We start from the raw sequence: 23,476 nt of genomic DNA on the forward strand, positions 1-23,476 counted from the left end.
CCATGCATGGAGCTATGCAGTTACCCATGTACGTGCACGGGAGGGAGGGAGCTCCACGCTGGGCCGGGCCAGGGCTGACAGGAGGGAGCTGCAGGGTGAGAGGGCTCATGCTGGCAGGGCTCTCTGCACAGGAGGTTCAAATGAGCTGCTCTGCAGGACCCGTTTTACCCTGACTCTGGGGCTAGCTGAGGGCGTGGGGTAGGGTTACCATACGTCCGGATTTTCCCGGACATGTCCGGCTTTTGGGGGCTCAAATCCCCGTCCGGGGGGAAATCCCCAAAAGCCGGGCATGTCCGGGAAAATCAGGAGGGCTTGGTGGTGCGGGGCCGGGGGCATGGTGCCGGGCCGGGAACAAGTGGGGCAGTGCCGGGCCAGGGTCACAGTGCCGGGCCGGGCGCGGGGTCCGGGGAGCCGGTCAGCCGGGAGCGGGGCGGGGAGCCGGGGAGCCGAGCCCGCGGGGCGGGGAGCCGGGGAGCCGGGCCGGGAGCCGGGGAGCCGAGCCCGCGGGGCGGGGAGCCGGGAGCCGGGCCGGGAGCCGGGGAGCCGAGCCCGCGGGGCGGGGAGCCGGGGAGCCGGGCGGGGAGCCAGGGAGCCGAGCCCGCGGGGCGGGGAGCCGGGGAGCCGAGCCCGCGGGGCCGGGGAGCCGGCCGGGGAGCCGGGAGCCGGGGGGGTGCGCCGGGCCGCCGGGGGCCGGCAGTGCTGGGCAGGCCGGGGGTGGTCGGCCGGTGTAGCGCACCGGAACCCCAGGGCCCGAGCCGACCCAGGCTGGAAATGCCGGGGGGCCAGCCTGGGCTGCGCCTCCTCCCCCCCACACCGCCCCTTACCTGCTTCAGGCTTCCCGCGAATCAAATATTCGCGGGAAGCAGGGGAGGGGGCGGAGACTTTGGGGAGGGGGCGGGGTTGGGGCGGGGCTGGGGGCGGGGCCGGGGGCTGTGGAGGGTCCTCCATTTGGAGGCACAAAATATGGTAACCCTAGCGTGGGGATCCCAGTGCCCAAGCGAACGAGTCACTGGCTCCCAGCAGCTGATCGGGACACTGTTCTGCTGCTCAGTTTGGGCTGGTTGGAAGCCGGGACCCTCCCCTCCTGCTGGGTGCTCTGGCAGGTGGTGTCAGAGCGAGGGGCTCAGTGTCTCCAGCCAGGGGCGGGGGTTGCTCCAGTTTGCCCATGCAGTTGAGTTTAGCTCTCAGGTGCGGTGGGGACCTGTACCTGTCAGTGGGTTGGGTCAGCCTCGCAGGCCAGCAGGCTGGGGAGGGGGTGCCGAGCCTCCTCCTGTGAGGCGGAGGGAGTTGGAGCTGCCTGGCTGAATACAGAGGATTTCTCCAGCACCTTGGGCTGAGCGATTACTGAACCCCACACCAGGAACTGAGTTTTCTAATCGGCCTCCAGCACCTTTATCACTGACGGCCTGGCACACGCTGGGGACTTTCAGGTTTGTACTTGTCTGCTGTATTCTTCCATTCTTGTAAAAACAGATTTATAGACTCTGCCCTTTGCTTCCTGTTTGCAGGGAGAAACCCAGCCCTCTGCCGCTGCCCTCCCCTCTGTGGGGAACAGCTCCAGCCCCAGGGATGGTCAGACAAACCGCTTGTGGCCGGGGCTTCCCCCCAGCCGGTCACCTTGTGCCCTCACTGCCACCTGTGAAGAGTGCAGGCCGAGCAGGGGTCCATGGCTCCCACCATGGCAGCAAACACCCTGCTTTGCACGGCTTGTGGATGAGGACTCGGGCACAGGGAGTTAGCAGGAGTCAAAGAGGGAGCAAAAAAAACCAAGGAGTCCTTGTGGCACCTTATTGACTAACAAATTTATTTGGGCATAAGCTTTCGTGGCTATAACCCACTTCATCAGACATTTATATGGCCAACAAGGAAAGCCCAAGTTACTATAGTGCCCCGCCAGTCCACCCACAAGCTCTCTGGGTGCCCCCTCCCATCCCCTCTATTTCAGGGACTCCCTGGCACTCCCCCAATCTCCCCCCTGCCAGAGGCTCTGTGTGCTCCCTCCTATTCTCCCCCATACCAGTGTTCTCCCCCACCCCCCTGGCAGGGGTTCTGTGTGCACCCCCATAAGCACTCCCCCATGTCCCCCATCCCCCTTACCTCCCATGGCAGGGGCTCTGAGTGCACCCCCATAACCACTCCCCCATGCCCTCCATCCCCCTCTTACCTCCCATGGCAGGGGCTCTGTGGGGGGAGGGATAGTTCAGTGGTTTGAGCATTGGCCTGCCCAACCCAGGGTTGCAAGTTCAATCCTTGAGGGGGCCATTTAGGGAACTGGGGTAAAAAAATCTGTCTGGGGATTGGTCCTGCTTTGAGCAGGGGGTTGGACTAGATGATCTCCTGAGGTCCCTTCCAACCCTGATATTCTATGACCCTCCCTTTCCCTATACCAGAATCCTACAGTTTCTCCCCCCACACCCCTGAGATTCTGTGTATGTCTATCCCTGCCGTCCCCTTTTTCCCTGCCATGCCAGGGGCTCTATTCCCCTGATACACCAGTCTCCCAATCACGCCAGGGGGTCTAGGGGTCTCCCCTGCCCCAGGTACCTCCCCTCCTCCATTGAAGGGGGGGTGGATGGCTGGTGCCCTCTCTCCCCCACCTTTGAGGGTGTAGGATATAAGCAGGAGGCAGGGATGAATGAACCTTTTGTCTCTTTTCTCCTCTGGCAGGTCCTACGGGCCTCGGGCTCCCAGCAGGGAGAGCACTGACTTCTCTTCCCTCATGCAGGGTGCCAGGGCTACCCTCCACTAGGCGGGGGAGCAGGGGCTGTCCTTATGCTGCAGGGTTTAATGGTGCCATCAAGGGAGGCCAGCAGCTCCGTGTCCCCCGCTCGATGTACCGACTGGCCCCAGGATGAGAGGCTCTGCCCATGGATGTCTGGAACATTCCCTGACATTTGGAGCAGATTGATGCGGTGTTCAAACATGCTCCCATGACGGGCAGACAGCAGGACGGGGAAATGCCGCTGGGTGACCGTACGGCCGACGCGAGCTCGGGCAGGAAGGAGCGGAGCCAGCAGCAGGAGTCCAGGCAGCTCTCTGCGGCCCCAGCCAGGGCTCCCGAGGCCACAGGCTAAGCACTGGGATGGGTAGGGCCCAGTGTTCTCTTGTGGGGTGAGAAGAAGGAGCTGCTGCTGCTGGTGGTGGTCTCTCCTGGAGGGCGTCTTCCCCATAGAGCTTCAGCTCCCCTTGCACAGAAGGGTCTGTGGGTGTGAGATGCACCAGCCCTCACCTCTCCGTCCCTCCAGCCAGACAAATAACGTAGGGGGACGGGGGGCTTGTTTCGGGCTACACTTGTGGCCGCCTTAGCACCTCCCCCTTCCCCGACATGGGGGCATGGCCACTTGAGGGACCGGGAACGTGTCCCAACCCTAGTGCGGAAACACCCTCCGTCCCTTTGTGAACTCTGGGGCTTGTTCTGTCCTGCCTGTGTGTCGTGGGCTCTCAGCTCCACACCTCAGTTCACTTCCCCCCAAAGAGCCTAGTGGTGCCCCAGTGGGTCCCGGAGATGGGGAGCGAAGCCCACCCTTCTCTGCTCAGCCAGTATGCACGTTAGTGTGACAGATATGCCAATCCTTACTGAATTAAGCTCAAGTATCTTAGGATGTTGTCGTGTTAAAAATATAAATGCTTCTGTATTATCGTGGGCTGGGACGTATCTTCTTTTGAGGAGACAGGACGAATGCAAACACTGGGAAGTGGATGTGCTTCAAGGCCGCTTTTAAAACAATGGACCAGACAGACTGAACTTTGGGGGGAGTTCCTAGGGAGCACGTGGGGAGAGGACAGATCTTCAACCACAGCCTTTGTAGGAGTTGGGGTGGTCTCTGGTGAGCACACGTGTGGGATCTTGTGTTGTTTTCTCTGTGACACTTCACCTGAAGGATAAATGTGCAGCAGGAAGATCTGTGGGTATCTTAACTGGGGCATTTACCTAGCTGGGGGATAGCAGATGTAGGCAGGGAGCTGTGCAGCCGGGAAGCACCCCGCTCAGAGGGGAGAGAGACGTGGCTCCACCCCAGAGCGGTGACGGTGAGGCGCCTGGAGGCTAGTGGAGGTGTCCCCTCTGGGGGAATACAGGTGCCCTGCACTGTGATAACATGGTGCATTTTCAAGCCATGGTGCATGTTGAGCCTGCCCCTAGACAGCCCCAGGGCCTATCCAGAGTGGTTTGTTGCAGGTGGCCTGTGGATAACTTATGTAGTGACCGGACACTCTCTCCCCATGGCAGACCAACCTGGTGCCCTGGAGAAATGCTGCCTGCTGGGTCGGCTCAAGCACCTGGCTGCACCCTGCCCCATCACGGTTGCTCTCGGAGCCCTTCACAGACGTCTGGCCTTGGGGCACTCATGCTCCCTCATGCTCAGCTCTTCGAGCCAAATCCCAAACCAACAGAAGTGTTTCTAGTGCCACAGAGCTCCCCCCGGGGACACCACACCTCTGGCACCCAGTGGCTATCTCACCGCGGCAGAGGCGCTGTACAGGGGAATGGTAGGAAGGTGGAACCGAGCACGTGGCCCAAACCCATGGGACGCGGCCTGGGGCTCCCCACGCAGCACTGGGCAGTGGGAAGACTGGGAAGGCCTGTTGGGGGCGGGGCACTCAACCCAAGCTTCCTCCCCACCTCCAGCTCTGAAAAGAGCCACAGCCACCTGTAACCATAGCAACGCCCCATGCAGCCATGGGGGCACCGAGCCTCCCTCGCAACCACAGAGACATGACTAGATGGGCTCGAGAGGCCACTGCTGTGGGCCGAATTTATGGGCTTCGTCCTGCCGAAAGCAGCACCAGGCACAAGACCGAGACGCTGAACAGGGGGGCGGGTGGGAAAGGGGAGGACGGACGCGCCGAGTGTGCTGGCAAGGTGCTCTTCGGCAGTTACATCTGACTGGTTGGGGGGGGCTGGGCCCCAAAGAGGGACACCCCAATAACCACCCACCAAAGCCAGCCTGCTGCCCACGGAGAGCCAGGTGGGAGGCCTGGAGCTGTCCTAGGGCCTGAGAAAACCATGAGCCCCCAAAGGGCTCCAGCATTTGGAAAAGGGAAGGAGAGAGAGCCTCGGGGGGCTGGGGGACACCCGGCTGATAGAGCTGCAGAAAGAGCAGGGGAGAGCGCCGGGGAGTGTGACCTGAGAGGACCAGGGTGTGACTTGGAGCTGCTGAGGCCCAGAGAGGAGGGGAGGGAGGGGGACTGGGAAGGCAGGAGGGAGCTGGGAGGGGACTTTGTTTTAGCTGCACCGGGTCACCTTCCTCAGCGAGTCGCTGGGCACAGTTGTGCCTAGAAGCTGCAATTGGCCGGCTTTACAAACGGGCAGAAATAAAAGGGAGAAGGCAGGTGGGCAGGGCCACTGGGAAATGGTGGGTGGGGGGAGATGGTTAGACAGGGGATAGCGCCCATGCAGAGCGAGCTGGGATGTGAAGAGATGCGAGGCAGAGACAGCAAAGCTCATGGGCTGGGACCAGCCTGGCCGGCTGGAGAGAGGCTGCTGGGAGATGTGGACGGAGCACTGCAGAACCTGAGGGGCAGGGTGACAAGCTCCTGGGTCGGTGACTTGCAGCCGCATCAGATATTTAGGGGAGCTGCAAGGTCCAGCCACATGGACACAGGCTGGAGAGAGAAAGCTGCAGGTCAAAGATACTCCCTGCTCCTAGCGGTGACAGCATCCGATGGGAGCGTCATTAACTGACAAGCAGCGGAAAGCGAGGAGGAGGTGTGGGGGAGGAAAGGGTTTCGGCCTTGGCCTGGGTTAACAGATGGAAATGGGACCAGTGCAATCTCACCCTGCTCAGATCCAAACAGAGTCTGCTGCAAAGTTCCTTTTCCCTAGCCTGGTGCTCTGAGCCCGTCACCCCTCTCTTTGCATCCCTCCACGGCTCCCCCTCTGTCATGGCCTGTCCCCAACCCCCTATGGTTGCTCCCCTCTGCTCTGCCCGTGCTGCCAGTCTCCCGGCCCGCTTAGTGAATTTTCACCTTCATGCTGCCCCTCGTGCTTGGGAAGAGCTCCCTGCAAACATCCGCACCGGTCCCTCCTTCCAATCCCCCCTTCAAACTCTCCCATGCTGCGATGCAGCCAGGCACTCGACAAGGCCAGGCTGCTGGTGAGCTGAGAGCCCGGCCTGTCACGCTGGCCAATAGCGAGTCATTGTTTCTAGTACGCCCCGCATTGGTCTGTCCCCCCCGCCCACTGTCTCTTGTCTCACAGAGAGACTGGAAGCTCTTTGGGGCATCTCTCTGTTTGGTGACTGTGCAGCTGATACAAACAGTTAATGAGGGTAATTAATCCAAGAGGAAATGGGTGTGATGGTGCCCCCCATAAAGCTTTATGGAATATGCTTATGAATAACTAGAATATATTTTATGCTACTGTGACATTATTGACATAATCTGGGACCATATAAAACATGGTTGCAACCAAAGTCCTGTAGTGGCACCAAATCTTGTGTAAAGGGGGTCATATAAGGTATCTTATGTGGCGAACAGCAGAGGCTAACAGCAGGAGTTTGCCTGGGAGTTCGCGTGGGGAGAGCGCACTGAGGCTTTCATCTGCAGGTTTCTCCGAGTAGTTCCTGCAACAGTTGAGGAAGCTCCTAAGAGGATGGTGATATGGAAGGTGAGCGATCAGCTGTTGTAACCTGCACAGGTTGTGCCATGTTTGTCTTTCTTCCGCAGGACAGAAGTGACTTTGTCTGTACAAAGTGCAAGCTGGTCTCCATATTGGAGGAGAAGGTTCGAGGGCTGGAGAAACAAGTATCGACTCTGCGTTGCATAAGGGAAAATGAAGATTTCCTGGACAGACGTCAGGAGATGCTTCTACGGCCACAATGTTCTGAAGATTCAGAGCAGGCGCAGCAGGGACAGAAGGATTGTGAGGAGGTTTGGCAGCATGTGACCTCCAGAAGAAGAAAGAGGAGCGTCCATGCACCAGCAATGGAGATACAGGTGAGCAATCGTTTCCATGTTCTCTCTACAGGTGCTAATGCGGAGAGTGGACTAGATGGCCCATCTGAGGGAAGGGAGCAGAAGGAGACTCCACCGATTGGAAGGCAAAAGATGCACTGTCCTAGGGATGGGGGTTCCACGACCACCACTCCCAAGAGGAGGAGAAGGGTGGTGGTGGTCGGGGACTCCCTCCTCAGGGGGACTGAGTCATCTATCTGCCGCCCTGACCGGGAAAACCGAGAGGTCTGCTGCTTGCCAGGAGCTAGGATACACGATGAGACAGAGAGACTGCCGAGACTCATCAAGCCCTCGGATCGCTACCCCTTCCTGCTTCTCCACGTGGGCACCAATGATACTGCCAAGAATGACCTTGAGCGGATCACTGCAGACTACGTGGCTCTGGGAAGAAGGATAAAGGAGTTTGAGGCGCAAGTGGTGTTCTCGTCCATCCTCCCTGTGCAAGGAAAAGGCCGGGGTAGAGACCGTCGAATCGTGGAAGTCAACGAATGGCTACGCAGGTGGTGTCGGAGAGAAGGCTTTGGATTCTTCGACCATGGGATGGTGTTCCAAGAAGAAGGAGTGCTAGGCAGAGACGGGCTCCACCTAACTAAGAGAGGGAAGAGCATCTTCGCCAGCAGGCTGGCTAACCTAGTGAGGAGGGCTTTAAACTAGGTTCACCGGGGGAAGGAGACCAAAGCCCTGAGGTAAGTGGGGAAATGGGATCCTGGGAGGAAGCACAAGCAGGAGAGCGCAAGAGGGGAGGACTCCTGTCTCATGCTGAGAAAGAGGGACGATCATTGAGTTATCTTAAGTGCCTATACACAAATGCAAGAAGCCTGGGAAACAAGCAGGGAGAACTGGAAGTCCTGGCACAGTCAGGGAACTATGATGTGATTGGAATAACAGAGACTTGGTGGGATAACTCACATGACTGGAGTACTGTCATGGATGGATATAAACTGTTCAGGAAGGACAGGCAGGGCAGAAAAGGTGGGGGAGTTGCGTTGTATGTAAGAGAGGAGTATGACTGCTCAGAGCTCCGGTATGATACTGCAGAAAAACCTGAGAGTCTCTGGATAAAGTTGAGAAGTGGGAGCAACAAGGGTGATGTCGTGGTTGGAGTCTGCTATAGACCACCAGACCAGGGGGATGAGGTGGACGAGGCTTTCTTCTGGCAACTAGCAGAAGTTGCTAGATCGCAGGCCCTGGTTCTCATGGGAGACTTTAATCACCCTGATATCTGCTGGGAGAGCAATACAGCAGTGCACAGGCAATCCAGGAAATTTTTGGAAAGCGTAGGGGACAATTTCCTGGTGCAAGTGCTGGAGGAACCAACTAGGGGCAAAGCTTTTCTTGACCTGCTGCTCACAAACAGGGAAGAACTAGTAGGGGAAGCAAAGTGGATGGGAACCTGGGAGGCAGTGACCATGAGATGGTCGAGTTCAGGATCCTGACACAAGGAAGAAAGGAGAGCAGCAGAATACGGACCCTGGACTTCAGAAAAGCAGACTTTGACTCCCTCAGGGAACAGATGGGCAGGATCCCCTGGGAGAATAACATGAAGGGCAAAGGGGTCCAGGAGAGCTGGCTGTATTTTAAAGAATCCTTATTGAGGTTGCAGGAACAAAGGAGTTGGCGGGTGAGATTGCAGAGCCATTAGCCATTATTTTTGAAAACTCATGGCGATTGGGGGAGGTCCCAGATGACTGGAAAAAGGCTAATGTAGTGCCCATCTTTAAAAAAGGGAAGAAGGAGGATCCGGGGAACTACAGGCCAGTCAGCCTCACCTCAGTCCCTGGAAAAATTATGGAGCAGGTCCTCAAGGAATCAATTATGAAACATTTAGAGGAAAGGAAAGTGATCAGGAACAGTCAGCATGGATTCACGAAGGGGAAGTCGTGCCTGACTAACCTAATTGCCTTCTATGATGAGATAACTGGCTCTGTGGATGAGGGGAAAGCAGTGGATGTGTTATTTCTTGACTTTAGCAAAGCTTTTGATACTGTCTCCCACAGTATTCTTGCCACCAAGTTAAAGAAGTATGGGCTGGATGAATGGACTGTAAGGTGGATAGAAAGCTGGCTAGATCGTCGGGCTCAACGGGTAGTGATCAATGGCTCCATGTCTAGTTGGCAGCCGGTTTCAAGTGGAGTGCCCCAAGGGTCGGTCCTGGGGCCGGTTTCGTTTAATATCTTTATTAATGATCTGGAGGATGGTGTGGACTGCACTCTCAGCAAGTTTGCAGATGACACTAAACTAGGAGGCGTGGTAGATACACTAGAGGGTAGGGATCGGATACAGAGGGACCTAGACAAATTAGAGGATTGGGCAGAAAAAAACCTGATGAGGTTCAACAAGGACAAGTGCAGAGTCCTGCACTTAGGACGGAAGAATCCCATGCACTGCTACAGACTAGGGACCGAATGGCTAGGTAGCAGTTCTGCTGAAAAGGACCTAGGGGTCACAGTGGACGAGAAGCTGGATATGAGTCAACAGTGTGCTCTTGTTGCCAAGAAGGCTAACGGCATTTTGGGCTGTATAAGTAGGGGCATTGCCAGCAGATCGAGGAACGTGATCGTTCCCCTTTATTCGACATTGGTGAGGCCTCATCTGGAATACTGTGTCCAGTTTTGGGCCCCACACTACAAGAAGGATGTGGAAAAATTGGAAAGAGTCCAGCGGAGGGCAACAAAAATGATTAGGGGTCTGGAGCACATGACTTATGAGGAGAGGCTGAGAGAACTGGGATTGTTTAGTCTCCAGAAGAGAAGAATGAGGGGGGATTTGATAGCAGCCTTCAACTACCTGAAGGGGGGTTCCAAAGAGGATGGAGCTCGGCTGTTCTCAGTGGTGGCAGATGACAGAACAAGGAGCAATGGTCTCAAGTTGCGGTGGGGGAGGTCCAGGTTGGATATCAGGAAAAACTATTTCACTAGGAGGGTGGTGAAACACTGGAATGCGTTACCTAGGGAGGTGGTGGAGTCTCCTTCCTTGGAGGTTTTTAAGGCCCGGCTTGACAAAGCCCTGGCTAGGATGATTTAGCTGGGAATTGGTCCTGCTTTGAGCAGGGGGTTGGACTAGATGACCTCTTGAGGTCCCTTCCAACTCTGATATTCTATGATTCTATGATTCTATGATCTAAGACCAGGTTATGGTTTGCTGGCTATGATTATGCTGTCTATACGTGTGTATCAGTTTTGTAGTCGAAGTTATGAATATTGGCTCTGTATTGTCTGTATTTCAAACTTGTGCTGTGCTTCTGGATGACACTCTAGACAAGTTGATGTTAGCTCTGCCTAGCCTGCTTGATGGACCATCAGCCATACAATTGACCCATTGAGAGAAGGCAGATATGCCTTGTAACTCAGCAAAGTATACAGGGACTGGCCCATGTGACTCCAGACTCTATTTTGCTGTAATTTTCCACAGTAAGGACAAAGAGGTGTCCTTACACCTGGAAAAGACTATAAAAGGCTGATGCCTCATCTCCATCTTGTCTTCAATCCTGCTTCATACCTCTGGAGGGACTTTGCTACAAACTGAAGCTCTGAACAAAGGACTGAATGACCCATCCCAGCTGTGGATGTACTTCAGAGACTTGATTTGAACCTGCAGTTTATTCTATCACTGCTACAAGCCTGAACCAAGAACTTTGCCATTACTGTATGTAATTGATTCCATTTAACCAATTCTAACTATCATCTATATCTTTTTCCTTTTATGAATAAACCTTTAGATTTTAAATTCTAAAGGATTGGCAACAGCATGATTTGTGGGTAAGGTCTGATTTGTATATTGACCTGGGTCTGGGGCTTAATTCTTTGGGATCAAGAGAACCTTTTTTTTCTTTCACTGGGGTATTGGTTTTCATAAGTATTTGTCCCCATAACGAGTGGCACTGGTGGTGATACTGGGAAACTGGAGTGTCTAAGGGAATTGCTTGTGTGACTTGTGGTTAGCCAGTGGGATGAGACCAAAGTCTTCACTGTCTGGCTGGTTTGGTTTGCCTTAGAGGTAGAAAAACACCAGCCTTGGGCTGTAACTGCCCTGTTTAAGCAATTTGTCCTGAATTGGCACTCGCAGTTGGGTCCCGCCAGAACCGCATCGTTACAGCAACATATGCCATGTAACAGCTCTATGTAAAGGTTATGATCTACTGAATACATTCCTCCTATTTGTATGCATGTATCATTTTTGTACTTGGAGTTAGGAATATTGGCTATGTACTTGCTTGATTTCTAAGCAGCCTTAATAAAGCATTTGGTCAGCTTCTTTAGAAAGGAATTTGAAAAGTTAAGTGCCCAATCAAGAAGCACTTGTGGGGGAGGGATAGCTCAGTGGTTTGAGCATTGGCCTGCTAAACCCAGGGTTGTGAGCTCAATCCTTGAGGGGACTGTTTAGGGATCTGTGGCAAAAATCTGCCTGGGGCTTAGTCCTGCTTTGAGCAGGGGGTTGGACTAGATGACCTCCTAAGGTCCCTTTCAACCCTGATAATCTATGATTCTAAGGAACAATGGCTCTTGGAATGCTCCAATCCACATAAGAAGTCTACTTGAGGATGTTTAAGATAGCATGTGAACCATGGCTGCTACCTGTAGTTCTAAGTCATGCATGGACATATGGCTTGCTCATGTGATCCAAAACTCCATCTTGGAGCTAGACTTTGCATAGGAAAGAGGAGGGGGTCTCCACCCACAAGAGAAAGTCTATTTAACCCCCTGGGAGACCCCTCCATTTGGTCGTCAGCTGGCTAAAGAGAGAGCCTCTCCACCCCCAAGGATACCTGAAAGGAACTGGAACAAAGGACAGTCCCTACAGGGGGTGATTGCTGGACCCAGACTAGAAGGAGACTAGGCTGTAAAAGGAAGCTTACTGGGAGAAGTTTTTATCTGTATTCAGTTTCTTAGACATAGACTTGCGTGTTCTATTTTATTTTGCTTGGTGACTTAGTTTGTTCTGTCTGTTACTACTTGGAACAACTTAAATCCTACTTTCTGTATGTAATAAAATCACTTTTTACTTAGTAATTAACCCAGAGTATGTATTAATACCTGCGGGGGGGGGGGGGCAAACAGCTGTGCATATCTCTCTACCAATGTTATAGAGGGCGAACAGTTCATGAGTTTACCCTGTATAAGCTTTATACAGGGTAAAACAGATTTATTTGGGTTTAGACCCCATTGGGAGTTGGGCATCTGAGTGTTAAAGACAAGAACACTTCTGTAAGCTGCTTCAGTTAAGTCTGCAGCTTTGGGGCAAGTAATTCAGACCCTGGGTCTGTGTTGGAGCAGACGGGTGTGTCTGGCTCAGCAAGACAGGGTGCTGGATTCCCAGGCTGGCAGGGAAAGCAGGGGCAGAAGTAGTCTTGGCACACCAGTTGGCAGTTCCCAAGAGGGTTTCTGTGATCCAACGCGTCACAATGGATAGCAAGCAGGTGGGGGGAGAATTGTGTGCTGTTTCCCAACTGCTTTTACCAACGGAACCACATCCCGCTCATATCTGAAACTATAACCTTCTTTCTCAAATATTTTTACATATCCGTTAAGTTTTTTCCTTTATATGCTTTCTCAGTTTGCTAAACTCGCTGCTACTGCCCGTACTTTCAAATACCTTGATAGAGTTAATGTCTCTTGGCTCAGGTCTCCCTACCTTCCTAGGTTGCTCTTCACCCTCCCTTTCCGCCGCCTCTCCTCACTTTGGCTCTCACTGTTTTACTTCTCCCATTCTGACAGGCACCAGTCTAGGCCCTGGTTTAGGTTTTACCAGAACCTGGCTTTTATCACAAGGTGGTGGTTGCTCTGCAGTGGACCCCATTTCATCTTTTAATTTGGCCACCTTTTTCCATTTCTGTCCCCATTCTTCAGGCACAGGGGAGCTACCTGAAGCCTGCTGTTGACCACAACTATCTATAACAGGGGACGGCGTATCTCTTTTTTGTAGGTTTCTTACAGCTGTTTTCAATGTTTTATTCTGGTCCTGTGCTGGTTGTCTCTGGGCTGCTTGCCTCTCTGCAAGGGCGGTGGGAGCATTCCTGGGCTGTGTAGTTTCTTTTGATTCTTTTAACTCTTTCTTTGTTACTGTTACTTGCCCCGCCAATTTTGTGGGGTGCTGTTTTAACCATTGAACAGCCCTGGTTAGAGTTTGCAATAGTCTACATTTCAAGGCTACTGGCTCTGCCCTAGCCTTACAAATTACATTACATGTTTCTTCCCCATTATATTTTTTAAACTCTGTGGGGATTTGCAGGGAGGGATTAAGGGGGTTCCCTAGCTCATGGTTTTCTGTCATGTTAGATCGCGATTCCTACAGCGGACAGCTCGCTTACTCACCAGATCGGTGGTCGGGGTCACCAATGTCGTCAGACGTCACTGGTGTGGTGCTCTGCTCTATTCGATGTTGATAACAGTCGGCTGCGTGCGTGTTCCCCCTGTGTGCTGCCCCGGCTCTGCAGATCGCTGGCACAGCAGACCCCGAGAGAACTCCCAATGACCACAGACTCCGATAAGGTACGAAGGCATCTGGTCAGGTTTATTGCCAAACGAAACACAGTCTCTAGCTCCCCGGATCAGATGTCTACAGTTCTACTAGTACATATATGCTCCCTGGCAATGGACCGGCTCAGTCAGTGGCAGGACTTTCCACTGCCCGCTAGGCCGGACAAAGACACCGCCCCAGGGGTGCATTCTTATACACAGGTACAAACAAGTTACACATCACTCCTGACGTATTGAGGTGCAACCCCTCAACGTAGCGAGGTACAACTCCTCTACGCAGTAAGGTGCCGCCTCTCACCTTGTACATGTTGGTTCAAACAAAACAACTCTATCCATCATATTACCTTTTTGCCCATCTTTAGGATGGGTCAGCCTGTTCCTTGTTATCTGTGTGGAATGTGCAAGTATTGGAGTGTTCTGGTCATTTACGTTTGTGTATTTTTGCAACATCATCCCTTTTTTTGCCAGCTTCTGTGAGCAGGGCCTGCGTCTGGCACACAGTTTAACTTTGTTTTATGTTAACAAAGTCTTGACCATTACTTTAGTTCAGGCCTATGGGTTTATAAGGGTTTATGTTTCAGGGATTCATCTTGCTACACCTATTATGGCTGGTAAATCAATGACAGAGTATGCATGGGATGGAAAAATACAGCGACACAAAATTCTCTGCTTAAATTGAGTGAGATTCCAAAATCTGACCTGTTGCCTGGCCGAATGGCAGAGCTTGTGTTAAGAGGACGATGTAGGAGTTTTTTACCTTTAGCCATGAAGCACAGAGACGATGATGGTTTACAAAGTGATTTACAAGTGGGGGTGGTGGATGACATCCCCACTGACATGCCTATTGGGAATTATTTATGTGGCTAAGGCTGTGGATGTGGTCACCCGCAGCAAAAGGCATCCTGTGCTCAGATCCCAGAGAGAAGGGGGAAATCCCAGAAGCTACTGGGAGACAGAGAAAGTCTGTTTGACACCCCTGCAGCAGAGAGAAGCCGCGTGTCTCCAGCAGCAAAGGGAGGTGCTGAGATGAACTCCTGCCACGCAGCAAAAGGCAGCTTGCCCAGTGCCCTCAGAGCCAGAGGGGGTCGAGGTGGTGCGTGTCACTGAACAAGCTGTTCCAATTGGTCACTGCCAGAGTTAGCACAGGAAAGGTGCTTAGAGGGGGCCCCAGGAAAGGAAAACAGGGAAAGCCCTTTTCAAGAAGCTGATAAATTGCCTAGGGAAGCTCCTGTGGGAGAGAACCAAAGCTCTCAGCAGGTGGGTGTGTCCAGCCAGCACCATGGGGAAGTCATGTTGTTAGCACAGGAATGTCCTCATGCTGGTCACTTGGGGGTGAATGCTCCAAACAGAGGGGCTGCCTCTCCCTCTGCCTCCCAGGCCAGCAGCCTGGAACTCAGCCTCAGAGAGTGAACTGTGTAGCTGATCTTTCGGACAAAAGCAATCACACAGCCAACCCCTCGGGGACACGGAGTGGTGGCAGATGGGCTCCCACTCCAGGCCCCAGTGCATAGGTCCTGTTGTATCCTCCTGGGCTCAGCACAACTGATCCCCAGTGGGATTCACCAGGACATCCGTTTTGATGTACTTGTGGAAAATGACGGTTGCACTCCATAATGTTTTATGGAAATATGCGTCTGAGTGTGAATATGATGTAACTGGAATATGCTTCATGCAAAAGGTCTCTTGTAAGGTATCATTACAAAGCTTATAATCTACTGAGTGTGGTCATCCTATTTGTATAAATGTACCACTCTTGTATCTGAAACTAGAAATATGAAATATAACTCTGAGGTCCTCTTGTAATTATGCAAAATCTGGGCCATTAATGGTGGTTTGGAATCTTGATGGCTCCCATTGACTAGGACAACTGACTGTAAATGGCTCTGTTTACTTGCAAACCTTTCTGTGTATGTGTAGGCCAGCCCAGGAAGAATCCAGGTCACATGATACTGGAATCCATCTTAAATCTGGTACTTTTCCATTTAGAAGGAGGGGTGAGGACCCAGCGAGACAAAGGATTCCCGCCTTGTGCCAAAGCTATAAAAGGGGGTGGAACAGAACAAAGAGGGCTGCAGTCATGAGAACACCCCTAGTTTCCACCTAAGATGTCTGCTGGAACTAAAAAAGACTGTACCAGGGGAAAGGATTGGGCCCAGAGTAGGAAGGAGTCTAGGCCATGCATTTAGGGATTAATAACAAGAATTTTGGTTATAAATTGGGGACACATCAGTTGAAAGTAACAGAGGAGGAGAAGGACCTCGGAGTATTGGTTGATCGCAGGATGACTATGAGCCGCCAATGTGATATGGCCGTTAAAAAAGCTAATGCGGTCTTGGGATGCATCAGGTGAGGTATTTCTAGTAAAGATAAGGAGGTGTTAGTACCATTATACAAGGCACTGGTGAGACCTCATCTGGAATATTGTGTGCAGTTCTGGTCTCCCATGTTTAAGAAGGATGAATTCAAACTGGAACAGGTGCAGAGAAGGGCTACTAGGATGATCCGAGGAATGGAAAACTTGTCTTATGAAAGGAGACTCAAGGAGCTTGGCTTGTTTAGCCTAACCAAAAGAAGGCTGAGGGGAGATATGATTGCTCTCTACAAATATATCAGAGGAATAAATACCAGGGAGGGAGAGGAATTATTTAAGCTCAGTACCAATGTGGACACAAGAACAAATGGATATAAACTGGACATCAGGAAGTTTAGACTTGAAATTAGACGAAGGTTTCTAACCATTAGAGGAGTGAAGTTCTGTAACAGCCTTCCAAGGGGAGCAATGGGGGCAAAAGACATATCTGGCTTCAAGACTAAGCTTGATAAGTTTATGGAGGGGATGGTATGATGGGATAGCCTAATTTTGGCATTAATTGATCTTTGATTATTAGCAGGTAAATATGCCCAATGGTCTGTGATGGGATGTTAGATGGGGTGGGATCTGAGTTACTACAGAGAATTCTTTCCTGGGTGCTGGCTGGTGAGTCTTGCCCACATGCTCAGGGTTTAGTTGATCGCCATGTTTGGGGTCGGGAAGGAATTTTCCTCCAGGGCAGATTGGCAGAGGCTCTGGAGGTTTTTTACCTTCCTCTGCAGCATGGGGCTCGGGTCACTTGCTGGAGGATTCTCTGCACCTTGAGGTCTTTAAACCATGATTTGAGGACTTCAATAACTCAGACATAGGTTAGGGGTTTGTTACAGGAGTGGGTGGGTGAGGTTCTGTGGCCTGCGTTGTGCAAGAGATCAGACTAGATGATCATAATGGTCCCTTCTGACCTTAAAGTCTATGAGACAACATAAAAGAGTGGACAGGAATGGACTTCGCGGAGACTCAAGCACTGACACACAATTGTTAGGGGTGGAGACAATTGGTTGATTGCTCATCATTGATGGTGCCCCAACGACCAATGCAAGTGATGATGATGATAATGATGATGATGTAGAGAAACCTCATGGTAATGCTGTTTCACAATACATGTAAACAGACTTGATAGTATCACAACTGAGAAGCTATAGTAACCATGATCTGCTGTGTAGAAGGGGAAACTGAGGCATGCCACCTATTTGATTTGATGGCTAAATGCCAGGATAACTCCACACTGGAAAGCATTGATATCTACAGTGAGCTAACACCAGTTGAAAAGGCAAATGTGTTATTAGGGTTGCCAAGGTACAAAGAGATGCTTTCTGACAATCCAAGTGTGACGTTGCACTCCTTTGCTTTATAAAAATATGTTTATAAGTGTGAATATGATGTAACTGGAATATGCTTTATGCAAACGGTCTCTTATAAGGTATCATTATAAAGCTAATGATCTACTGAGTGTGTTCATCCTATTTGTTTGTATATATTATTTCTATGTTTGGAGCTAGGAGAATAAGATATAAACTTGTATTAATGATGTAAACATGGTAAGTGGAAGGCATTAAGGGTGCTTCCGAATCAATGAACTGTGAATGGCTCTGTTTACTTGCAAACCTTCTGGGGTACGTGCGGCTTGCGGTCTCACAGGACATCTGGTACTGGACTCCATCTTAAAGCTGGTGCTTTTCCATTTAGAAGGAGGGGTGGGGACCCAGAAAGACAAAAGATTCCCGCCTTGTGCCAAAGCTATAAAAGGGGGTGGAACAGAACAAAGGGTGCTGCAGTCACGAGAAATCCCCGAGTTACCACCTGAGCTGGAACAAACAAGGTCTGTATCGGGAAAGGATTGGGCCCAGACTAGGAAGGAGTCTAGTCTGTGAAAGAAGCTTATTGGAACATCTCTGAGGATGAGATATTACCTGTAATCAGTTTCTTAATGTATTAGGCTTAGACTTGCGTGTTTTGTTTTATTTTGCTTGGTGACTTACTTTGTTCTGTCTGTTATTACCTGAAACCACTTAAATCCTACTTTTTATACTTAATTAAATCACTTTTGTTTATTGATAAACCCAGAGTACATGATTAATACCTGGGGGAGCAAACAGCTGTGCATCTCTCTCTATCAGTGTTACAGAGGGCAGACAATTTATGAGTTTACCCTGTATAAACTTTATACAAAATAAATCAGATTTATTTGGGGTTTGGACCACATTGGGAGCTGGGTATCTGGCTGCTGGAGTCAGAACTACTTGCTGAGTTGTTTTCAGTTTAGTCTGCAGCTTTGGGGGCATGGTTCAGACCCTGGGTCTGTGTTGCAGCAGGCTAGTGTGTCTGGCTCAACAAGACAGGATTCCAGTCCCAAGATGGCAAAGAAAACAGGCTCAGAGGTAGTTTCAGCACATCGGGTGACAGTACCAAGGGAGTCATAGAATCATAGAATATCAGGGTTGGAAGGGACCTCAGAAGGTCATCTAGTCCAACCCCCTGCTCAAAGCAGGACCAATTCCCAACTAAATCATCCCAGCCAGGGCTTTGTCAAGCCTGACCTTAAAAACCTCTAAGGAAGGAGATTCCACCACCTCCCTAGGTAACCCATTCCAGTGCTTCACCATCCTCCTAGTGAAAAAGTTTTTCCTAATATCCAACCTAAACCTCCCCAACTGCAACTTGAGACCATTACTCCTTGTTCTGTCATCAGGTACCACTGAGAACAGTCTAAATCCATCCTCTTTGGAACCCCCTTTCAGGTAGTTGAAAGCAGCTAGCAAATCCCCCCTCATTCTTCTCTTCTGGAGACTAAACAATCCCAGTTCCCTCAGTCTTTCCTCATAAGCCATGTGCTCCAGCCCCCTAATCATTTTTGTTGCCCTCTGCTGGATTCTTTCCAATTTTTCCACATCCTTCTTGTAGAGTGGGGCCCAAAACTGGACACAGTACTCCAGATGAGGCCTCACCAATGTCGAATAGAGGGGAACGATCACTTCCCTCGATCTGCTGGCAATGCCCCTACTTATACAGCCCAAAATGCCGTTAGCCTTCTTGGCAACAAGGGCACACTGTTGACTCAAATCCAGCTTCTCATCCACTGTAACCCCTAGGTCCTTTTCTGCAGAACTGCTTCCTAGCCATTCGGTCCCTAGTCTGTAACAGTGCATGGGATTCTTCCATCCTAAGTGCAGGACTCTGCACTTGTCCTTGTTGAACCTCATCAGGTTTCTTTTGGCCCAATCCTCTAATTTGTCTAGGTCCCTCTGTATCCTATCCCTACCCTCCAGCGTATCTACCACACCTCCCAGTTTAGTGTCAGCTGCAAACTTGCTGAGAGTGCAGTCCACACCATCCTCCAGATCATTAATGAAGATATTGAACAAAACCAGCCCCAGGACCGACCCCTGGGGCACTCCACTTGAAACCGGCTGCCAACTAGACATGGAGCCATTGATCACTACCCGTTGAGCATGACGATCTAGCCAGCTTTCTATCCACCTTATAGTCCATTCATCCAGTCCATACTTCTTTAACTTGGTGGCAAGAATACTGTGGGAGACCGTATCAAAAGCTTTTCTAAAGTCAAGGAATAACACATCCACTGCTTTCCCCTCATCCACAGAGTCAGTTATCTCCTCATAGAAGGCAATTAGGTTAGTCAGGCACGACTTGCCCTTGGTGAATCCATGCTGACTGTTTCTGATCACTTTCCTCTCCTCTAAGTGCTTCAGAATTGATTCCTTGAGGACCTGCTCCATGATTTTTCCAGGGACTGAGGTGAGGCTGACTGGCCTGTAGTTCCCCGGATCCTCCTCCTTCCCTTTTTTAAAGATGGGCACTACATTAGTCTTTTTCCAGTCATCCGGGACCTCCCCCGATGGCCATGAGTTTTCAAAGATAATGGCCAATGGCTCTACAATCACATCCGCCAACTCCTTTAGCACCCTCGGATGAAGCGCATCCGGCCCCATGGACTTGTGCTCGTCCAGTTTTTCTAAATAGTCCCGAACCACTTCTTTCTCCACAGAGGGCTGGTCACCTTCTCCCCATACTGTGCTGCTCAGTGCAGCAGTCTGGGAGCTGACCTTGTTAGTGAAGACAGAGGCAAAAAAATCATTGAGTACATTAGCTTTTTCCACATCCTCTGTTACTAGATTGCCTCCCTCATTCAGTAAGAGGCCCACATTTTCCTTGACTTTCTTCTTGTTGCTAACATACCTGTACAAACCCTTCTTGTTACTCTTAACATCTCTTGCTAGCTGCAACTCCAAGTGTGATTTGGCCTTCCTGATTTCACTCCTGCATACCTGAGCAATATTTTTGTACTCCTCCCTGGTCGTTTGTCCAATCTTCCACTTCTTGTAAGCTTCTTTTTTGTGTTTAAGATCAGCAAGAATTTCACTGTTAAGCCAAGCTGGTCGCCTGCCATATTTACTATTCTTTCTACACATCAGGATGGTTTGTTCCTGCAACCGCAATAAGGATTCTTTAAAATACAGTCAGCTCTCCTGGACTCCTTTCCCCCTCAAGTTATTCTCCTAGGGGATCCTGCCCATGACTAGATGCCTTTCTGGAATGTGTGTGCCCCAAAAGTAACTATTGTACTATACAGGAAGCCTATGATATGCAGAGGCTTGTGGTGGATTCTCCATCTCTTGATGTCATTTAATGAAGACTAGATGCCTTTCTGGAAGGTGTGTGCCCAAAAAGTAACTATTGTACTATACAGGAAGCCCATGATATGCAGGGGGTTAGATGAGATGCTCTAAAGGTCTCTTGTGGCCATAAAGTCTAGTAATTTTGGAAACACTGAGTGTAGCGTTGGGAGCAGCCTCTGATGTTTTACTGTCTAACCGGCTTGCTTCCTAGAATGAACAGGCATTGAGTGGGGTGATCCACAGGGCGTATCTCAAACCTTCAAAGTGTCTTGTCAGCGGCAGGACAATAGCACTTCAGGGGAGGGGTGTGTGTGGCAGTGACATCACAAAGGCCTTTTGCAGGACCTCAGCCTATTGGTCAAAGGTGTTAGTGAGGTGGTGACCTCAGAGAGAGATGCTGACATCAGCCAGGCAGGACAGGGGCGCAGGGCCAGGGAAACCTCAGAGACCCCTGTGGCTTTGCTTCAGCAAGTCTCCTTCTCGAGGTCTCTCTTTGAGGACTGAGAGAGTATTAGGGTTCACGTATGTGAGTGCGAGCAGGAGCCTCTTTCGAGTTTTCTCCTTTCCTTTTACTGATTTTACTAGAAAACAGACGTCCCTGTTGAGAAGGTAAGAGCCTCCAAGAGGTTTTGGAACCTGCTCAGTCTGATCCATCTGGTGCCAGCTGAATTCTAGGCATGGAAAACACTAGTTCAAGGTGGCAGAATTTTATTCCCTCCCTGGGATTTTGTCCGGTGGAATCACTGGGGACATTAGGGTTTGTCCTTTTCGTTTTACCTTTTCCTCCATCCCTCCTTCCTTTCTCTTCATCTCTTACTTCTTTTGTCCTTTCTCCTGTTCCCCTCCCACCACCAGGAGTGGTGTGTGTGTGTGTGTGTGTGTGTGTGTCTGTGTCTGTGTCTGTGTGTGTGAGTTGCTGGGGGTGCTCTTCACCTCCCCTTGTGGGAAGTTCATCCAAAACTGTGGGGTTGAAATAGTGCTTGGACTCCACTGACACTAGATGCTGCCATCCTGTGGCTTAGCCTTAGTGTCTGGGACGACTTGGGGCAAGATCTCAACCTCCCCGCAACCCACTTCACTGCTGCCAGAATCCCTCCTGCCCCCCCTGCTAGAGCCGCCTCCCTGCCCAACCTGGGTGGGGGTGGAGAAGAGGGTTCTGATAACGTGAGCTGTGGTTTGGAGGTGGAACAGCTGTCAAGGGCACTGTCACGGCTGTATCCCCACTTTGAACTTTAGGGTACAAATGTAGGGGCCTGCATGAAAACTTCTAAGCTTAACTACCAGCTTAGCTCTGGTCCGCTGCCACCATCCCAAGAATTCCCATCCCTGGGAAGCCTTGAGAAACCTTCACCAATTCCCTGGTGAATACAGATCCAAACCCCTTATAAACAAGGAGAAATTAACCATCCCCCCTCCTTCCTCCCACCAACTCTTGGTGAATACAGTTCCAACCCCCTTGGATCTAAAAGAAGGAAAAATCAATCAGGTTCTTAAAAAGAAGGCTTTTAATTAAGAAAAAGGTAAAAATCATCTCTGTAAAATCAGTATGGAAATTAACTTTACAGGGTAATCAAATTTAAAGAGCTCAGAGGACTCCCCTCTAGTCTTAGGCTTTATGTTGGAGGTGGGGGAGGCTATGAGATAGTTAACAGCTCCTAGGCGCTCCTGGACCGTGAATGGTCCTTCCCACGATGCTTCCATTTTATGGGCCTGGAGCGCCTTTAAGACCATGACTTGGTCTCCTACTTTGAAGGACCGTTCTCTGGAATGTTTATCATACCAGGCCTTTTGCTCTTCCTGAGCATCCTTTAGGTTTTCTTTAGCAAGGGCTAAAGAGTGTCGGAGGGTGCTTTGTAGGTTGCTTACAAAGTCCAGAATGTTAGTTCCTAGAGAAGGCGTAAACCCCTCCCATTGCTGCTTCACCAACTGTAATGGCCCCTTAACCTCGTGGCCATACACAAGTTCAAATGGTGAAAACCCTAAACTGGGATGTGGTACAGCCCTGTAGGTGAAAAGCAACTGCTGCAACACTAGGTCCCAATCATTGGAGTGTTCATTTACGAATTTACATATCATGGCCCCCAAAGTTCCATTAAACCTCTCCACCAGGCCATTGGTTTCATGGTGGTAAGGGGTGGCAACCAAGTGATTCACCCCATGAGCTTCCCACAGGTTTTTCATGGTCCCTGCCAGGAAATTAGTTCCCAAATCTGTAAGGATGTCGGAGGGCCAACCTACCCTGGCAAAAATGTCTGTTAATGCCTGGCACACACTTTTAGCCCTGGTGTTGCTTAAGGGTACTGCCTCCGGCCATCGGGTAGCAAAGTCCATGAAAGTCAGTATGTACTGCTTTCCTCTGGGTGTCTTCTTTGGGAAAGGACCCAGAATATCCACAGCTACTCGCTGAAATGGGACCTCAATTATGGGTAGTGGCTGGAGAGGGGCTTTAACCTGGTCTTGGGGCTTTCCCACTCGTTGGCACACCTCACAAGACCGGACATAATTAGCAACGTCCCTGCCCATTCCCTCCCAGTGGAAGGACTTCCCCAACAGGTCTTTGGTTCTGTTCACCCCAGAATGGCCACTGGGATGATCATGGGCTAAGCTCAAGAGCTTTACCTGATACTTAGTGGGAACTACCAACTGTCTTTGAGGATGCCAGTCTTCCTGGTGCCCACCAGAAAGTCTCCTTGTATAAAAGTCCTTGTTCTACAACAAACCGGGATCGGTTAGAAGAGCTGAGAGGCGGTGGGGTGCTCCGCGCTGCCACCCAAGCTTTCTGAAGGTTGTCATCTGCTTCCTGCTCGGCCTGGAACTGTTCCCTTGATGCTGGAGACATCAGTTCCTCCTTGGACTGTGGACTGGGGCTTGGTCCCTCTGGAAGCGATGCAGGTGTTGGGGCTGTTTCCATTGACTGTGAACCGCTGTCCGCTGGTGCACTATGTGGTATTTCAGGCTCTGGCTGAGCCTCTTGGGTAGGGTTATCTGCTGCTTCTGCCAGGTCAGGCTCGCTGGTGCCCTTTGGCATTGGAGTTGTA

Source organism: Chrysemys picta, chromosome 14 (assembly GCF_011386835.1).
Source record: "Chrysemys picta bellii isolate R12L10 chromosome 14, ASM1138683v2, whole genome shotgun sequence".
Lineage (NCBI taxonomy): Eukaryota > Metazoa > Chordata > Testudines > Emydidae > Chrysemys > Chrysemys picta.